Here is a 6,988-nt window from a genome sequence, read left to right on the forward strand (position 1 = left end):
AAAACCTCACCAGTCTCTCCTCCATTTTAGTTGGGATTGGTCTTGCCTAGAGCAGGGGGCTGGACTTGATGACCTTCTGAGGTCTCCTCCAGCTCTATGGTTCTATGGTTCTATGATGGACTTGCCTTGGTTTGCACAGAGTTCGGACAGGGCCCGGGGCACCGGGCTCGGCTTTTCTCTCGTCCTTTCCAACTGCTCCAGCACGTTTAACGAGGCTAGACGTGTTTAATAATTCACTCCATCCTCTTTTCCCCAAGAAAGCATCGCTCCAGCAACCACAAAGATCAGGGCCGTCAGCTCCAGGACCACAGGGGACCCTTGCGGTCACCTAGTCTGACTGGCCAGGCCACAGGATCTTGCCTAGATCATTCCTAGAGGGGGCTCTTGTAGGGAAAAAAAATCCAATCGTAATTTGAAAATGACCCGGGACGGAGAAACCCCTGTGGATGTGATAGGGACTTGGAAAGGGGGTGAGAGCCAGGCCAGGGGGACGGGAGGGGAGATTTTCTTGGACTCTCATCTCTCCCCATCTGTTGTCTCCTGTATTAGATTGTAAGCTCTTTGGGGGAGGGATTAGCTCCATTTTCGGTGTCTGTACCGAGCCCAGCGTCACGGTGGGGTGTCACTACAGCAATGCAGAGAAAGAAGAAGATCGGGGGTTATCCGCAAGGAGGGACATTGGAGAGCCTTCTGGAATACGCTGGTATTTGTACCAGTTCTTTGCACCTCTCTACGCCGTAGGGAAGGGTGCAACTCAATGGTGGGCAACCTGCAGCCCACGTACGGCCCTTTGGAGGTCTATGTGTAGGTGGCAAGATTGTGCTGGTTTTCGCCCACGTTGGTTTTTTCCTACCGGTATTGCTCACAGCTCTGCCCGCGCCTCTGAAGGGACACAGCCTGGCGGGCGTTTGTTCGCATCCCCGTCTCGAGGGGAGGTGGCAACGCCAGGGTGGGATTGCCCTGCCGCGGCCAAGCGCACAATCAGCGTCCTGCCTATCCACTCCCAGGTGGAACCTGGCACAGGCCGGCTGAGGAGCTGACGCCCCCGCCCCCTTTGCTGTGTAGCGCCTAGTGGGCGGAGTGATTTGGGGAGGGGCCACCGACTCCTGCCCAGGAGCCAGGGACTAGTGAATTGGGGCTCCGAAGAGCTGGCCAGGTCTGTTCCTCTGCCCTGCAGCTGTGCCCAGCCCCCCCACGCCTGGTCTAGCTGACTACACTCGCAGGGGCCTAGGTCCCACTGCAGATTTCACGGGACAGCTAATAACAGGGGCCAGGTCTCCTGGGTCCCTTGATTTGGCGGCATCGTCTTGGATTCCTGCTCTTGGGAAAGGGGTTCACCAGGCTTGTCTCAGACACGCAACCCACCAGCCTCTTGGGGAGAGGCTACAGCCGTGGTGACCCATGCGCTAGCGGCTAGCCACGGGCGGCTGTTTGGCCGGTTGAACTGGCTGGACACCACGATGCGAGTGGGAGGCCAAATAGTATCGACACCCCCACGGTGGGCGCCCTAGGAATTCCACGGCAGAGCTCAGGGCTTAAGCTAGAGGAGTCTCCCCATTGGTTATTAATGATATAGGGGCCTATGACACACAGTTGGGTCATTCGGATTCAGTCCAGCAGGGGGCAGCGCATGCATGCACATGCACATGCTCTCTCTCTCTCTCGTGCAGCTCCCTCCAGAGTCCCCCCGAGACCCACAGCTGCATTCTACCAGCACTGTTCTCGTGGGCCCTAGCAGACTCAGCTGCACTGCCCGTGCCCACGCACTCTACTCAGCACTGCAGTGGGAGCTGCGTGGGAGGATGCTCTGGACTGGCAGTAGCCGAAACCGCAGGGAACGTTCCCCCCAGCATAGCAGCTGGGCTGGGGCCTCTCTTCTCTCTCTCTTTCCTGGCATCTGTTTCCCCCCGCAACATGCCACCCACCCTCCCGGGCTGGCTGGCTGGTGCGCCCACATCACCGGCTCCCCCTCCCCGAAAGCCAGTGTCTCCCCGTCACATGCCCTGCACTCACACCAGAGACCTGTGTCGTTCGCCATCTGCCAGAGAAATTGGGCAGCGGCTTGGAAGGGAACCTGGAGGAGGAGCCGGGTCCCTGGCAGCGTTAACCCAGAGAGCTGGCAGCTCCGGGCGTGGGCTCTGCTGCAGACGGCCACGGGGCTGGGCCAGGCCAGGCCCTGGTGCCACGGACATGCCAATGGGGGGGTTGGCCCCTTGCTCCATGGTCGTCCTCGAGGATCGTGCATCTCAAGGTGCAGACCAGGCCACGTTTACAGCGTGGGCTGAACGAATTCTAGCGGGCGCCGAGGCGCAGCCAAGAGGCAGACCAGGCCCAGCCTGGGTGGGCTAGCATGAAACGGCCCCTGGGCGTGAGGGCGCAGCCTGGTTTTCAGCAGGGCCGGACACCTGCAGGTTCCCCACCGGCAAAGTACCGAGGATGCCGCAGACCGAGCGCTCGCTGGCCCTGTCTGGGGTGAATGGCACCACGGCAGCACAACCAGCTACTCATCACTGCCCCCTGCAGGGTGGAATCACCAACTTCTCGGGGCCGCGTGTCATAGGCCCCTTACTGCTAACGGAGATTCCTCTTGCGCTGTCATGCCAGGGGTCTGGCCTGTCAGCACGGGAAGCCCTGAGATCTAGCACTAGGCAGTTCTGCGTCTCTGTGCTGGGGCAGCACAGAGCCGTCTAGGTCGAAGTCCCTTGCTTCCATGCAAGCGGCAACCCACCTCTTCGCCTCTCTTGTGGCTGGGCAGGATGGTGCTCTTTGCCTTTCCCCCGCAGCAGGGAGCAGAGGACAGAGGCTCAGAGTAAGGATCAGCCCACGGGTGGTTTCAGAAGCTCCACACGAGTCTTACAAAATTCTCCCCCCCACCCACCCCACCCCGGGTCTTCATCTGCTGCCTTGGGACCTTCCCCCATCCCACCAGCCCTAGCCCAGAAAGGGACTTTTCCCCTCACTGCTTGTTCAACAAGACAACCCCGAGACCCGCTCAGGGCCAGCCCACAGCTGCCCTGGCCCACATGCTCACAGGCTGAGCAGGTGAGCGTTCTTGGCTCCATGTCCCACAGGGAAACCGAGGCGCAAGGACTCCACGGAGATCGCACGCTGAGTCAGAGAACCCAGGAGTCCTGCCCAGCCTGTTCCCCTCCCCCGTCCCATAATAACCCAGCTCAGGACGTGCCCTTCTGCAGGGAGGGTGTGAATACGGGACTCATCCCCCATCCACGGCCGGGCAGCCTCAGAAAAGCGGCTGCTGCCGAGCCGCGGGGAGGGTGGCAGGTCCCGTGGTGCTAGGGGCTGGGCCCGAGCCTGGACCGCCCCCGGCCAGTGGGCAGAGCCAGCAGGGTCCAAGCGGCCGCAGGCGCTGAAATGCTCCGCTCCGGCCTGCACTTGCGGGAGCCCGTGCCTGCCCCGTGCTGACACCGTGTGGGTGCTGCCACACACATTCCAGGAGCTGTGTGTGTGTGTGCGCACGTGTGTGTTTGTGTGTGTTTGTGTGCGCATGCACGTGTGTGTTTGTGTGTGCACGTGTGTGTGCGCGTGTGTGCACGTGTGTGTGTAATCCGGAGTGTCTCCCCCCGCACCGGCCTGGCCCCAGCCGCGGGTGGCTGCCCTTTGGCCAGCAGAGGGGGCTGCGCAGCTGGGCTCCCCCTGCCCAGCCCTGGCCCCCCGCCATTCCCATATACACCCCCCACCCACACAGGGCCCTTGTTTATTGTTCAGCCCGGCTCCCGCCCGAGGAGGCAGGGGAAGCCGGGCGGGGGCGGAGGGCTCTGCGGAGAGGCAGCAGCTGTCAGCTGAGCTGGCGTAAGTCCAGCCGGGCTCTGTGGGGGCCATTCAACAGGCCGGGAAACAGCCTTGGCGTCCCGCGCTCGTGCCACGGCACCGACAGCCCTGCCTGGGCCGGAAGGAGCCGCTCGCCCCGGCAAGGCCAGAATCCGCAGCCCCGCTCGCCCCGGCTCCCGGCACCGCCGCCTGCTTGCCCTGCGCCGGCTCCATCGCCCCAGTGCCCCTCGCGCCCGGCCCTGCCCCCCCTCCCCACCCGGCCCTGCCCCCCAACTCTCCACCGCCCCCGTGCCCCTCGCGCCCGGCCCTGCCCCCCCCACCCGGCCCTGCCCGTGCCCCTCGCGCCCGGCCCTGCCCCCCCCTCACCCGGCCCTGCCCGTGCCCCTCGCGCCCGGCCCTGCCCCCCCTCACCCGGCCCTGCCCGTGCCCCTCGCGCCCGGCCCTGCCCCCCCCACCCGGCCCTGCCCGTGCCCCTCGCGCCCGGCCCTGCCCCCCCCCACCCGGCCCTGCCCGTGCCCCTCGCGCCCGGCCCTGCCCCCCCCACCCGGCCCTGCCCGTGCCCCTCGCGCCCGGCCCTGCCCCCCCCCCACCCGGCCCTGCCCGTGCCCCTCACGCCCGGCCCTGCCCCCCCCCACCCGGCCCTGCCCGTGCCCCTCGCGCCCGGCCCTGCTGGCCCAGCCCTGCCACCCAGTCCCTACCCAGCCCTGCCCCTCACTCCAGACCCACAGCCCCTGCCGGCCCAGCCCCGTGTTACACGGATCTGCACAAACTGGGTCTCTGTCTCAATCCTTGGCCGAAAGTGACCAACCACCCGGCTGTGCCCCGTCGGCGGCAGGTGGAGTCCCACGCCTGGGCAACCGGGGCCTAAACGCAGCAGTCCCAGGTGCCCCGGGTTCTCCTGCGTGTTCTTGGCCAGGCCGGGACAGGGGCAGGCGTTTACCCCCCGACGCTGGCTTTTCCACCCTTCGTTCCTCCCAGCCAGCGTGGCAGCAGCGGGACCCAGTGCGATGGGGGAGGGAGAGACCACGGCAAGGGCGGGAGGAGCTGAAGCAACGAGGCAAGAATTTCAGCATAAAAGGGGCAATAGGAGACCCTCCCCTCCGTCCTGGCCCCTCGTAGCGCAGGGGGGCGGCTGGAGAGAGGGAGGAGAGAGGCTTACTCCTCCGGGTCCTACACTGATGGAACCAGCTGGGGATCTCAGAGGATTCCATGGTGCTCCAGGCAGGGAAACTGAGGCAGGGGGACTCACGGTGACAGAGGTGGGCACCCACTAGCACCACATCAGGGCCCGGGGGGGAGTCCTAAATGCCTTCGTCCCCGCCCCCCGCTCAGCACTGATCACTTCAGGGTTGGGACGGGGTTGCCTTCAGAGACGGGAGAGGTGCGGCCCCGTGGGCCGGCTCTGGTCTCCCCCAAGGACAGCCTGTCTTGGAGTTCCCGTCCCAGGCCAACCTGCCGGCCCTTCGGGGGGAAGCCACCCCGGAGCCCTGGCCGCCTGCGAAAGATCCCGGCTCTGAAGCACGCGGGAGCAGCTGGCCAGCGTCAAGCATGTTCTGCAGAGTCAGCAGGCGAGCAGCTGGGGGGGCCAGACGTGGAGACCGGGGGTAAAATATTTGGATCGTTACAACATCGATGTCGGAGTCAGAGGCAGAGGCGCCGGAAGTCGAAGGGCCCCTCGGTGCAGCCCAGGAAAGGCCCTGAACCGTTTGCTCCTCGTGCAGGAAGGACAAACCCCCCCAGCCCCCAACGGGTCTGGCAGCCTTCGCCCGCTGGGGCTGGGGGAGAGACCCCATGGCACAGGGGTCTCTAGTTCGGGCCTGGGGTCTCCCTGGCTGCTCTCCCGTCCCAGCACTGGCCCCCTGGGAGCAGGCCCCGGGCCGGAGCTGCCTTGGCCAGCTGGGGCTGTAGGAGGATGAGCGGCCCCGAGGGCATCTTGGGATCCCCCAGCCCTGCTGGAGAACTGGGGGTGCTTGGGGCAGTGCCCATTCCCGGGGGGCTCCGCTCCAGGTCAGCATGGGGGGCTGGGAGGGAATTTCCCTGGGAACCGTCCCCAGCGCCCGCACTGCAGCCCCCCACGGGTAGGAGCCGAAGGGGTTAGAGTCGGTCTGGCAGTGGGGGCAGAAGCGGGGGGGGGGGGGATTTGCCTCAGTTTCCTGGCCAGACCCCAGCAGGTCCTGCACCTGGCCTCCTTGAACTCCCCGTTGGTTGGAGATGTGGCTGCCAGGCCCCCCCCAGAGCAGGCCGCAGCGCCCCCCCACCCCGGATGACAGAGCCTGGTCCCATCCCCAGCGGTGTTCCTGGCCCCGCTGGCGGGAGGGGGGAGGTCAGCGTGCGGGGGGGCCCTTGTATCCCAGCCCATCTCCGGCTTAATTGCAGGGAGCAAGCGACCCCGCCCTGAGAAAAGAGCTCGTTTAGCAGCCTCCTAATGAACCTGTCTGCCGGCGAGGCGCTGACCCCGGCGAGACCCAGCTCCGCGCCACGCTCCACTTCCCGGGGCCGGGGCCGCGCTCACGGGACCCGTCACAGGCAGGGCTGGGCCGCTGCTTCCTATTGCAGTGGGGGGTCTGCAGGGGGGGGACAGGCCTACTGGTGCCCCCGGCCCACTAAAAGTCCCATCTTGCCTATGTCCCCCCCCCCCCACAGGCTGGGGTGCCGATAGGCAGCCCCTCACCCCCCCAGTGACTGGGCCACGGCCCTGCCGGCTCACAGCCCCCGGCTCGCCCCAGTCGTGGGGGAAAGGGGCTCGTGAGAGCGGAGGCGACTCCCAGCACCGGGCGTGGGACCCAGGGCAGGCTCACCCCGGGAGGGAGCACAGAGGGGCTGGCTGGGGGCTGCTGCGCCCCGCCCCCGACTTGAAGAGGGTTCCAGCAGGACTTGCAGTTCGCTGGCTCTCTTCCCTCCCCCCCCCCACACGGTACAAACTGTCCCAGCCCCCCTGAAGCCACAGTGCATGGGGGGGGGGATGCGGCACCTCTCGTGTGTGGCCCCTGAGGCTCCCAATCTGGGGTCTGGATGCCCAGCTGGGGGTGGGGAATAACTGCCCTGAACTGGGAGAGCCCGGAGCTGGCGAGGAGGCAGGGGGTGTAAGAGGCTCTGCTGGGACTCCCAGGGCACAGAGAGACCCACCCATAGCTGGGGGGGGGGGATACACTGAGGCAGGGAGCCCGGGTCCATCCTGCCCCTCAGCCAGGGAGCTGAG

This window comes from Pelodiscus sinensis, chromosome 29, assembly GCF_052426305.1.
Source record: "Pelodiscus sinensis isolate ZL-2025 chromosome 29, ASM5242630v1, whole genome shotgun sequence".
NCBI classification, from domain to species: Eukaryota; Metazoa; Chordata; order Testudines; family Trionychidae; genus Pelodiscus; species Pelodiscus sinensis.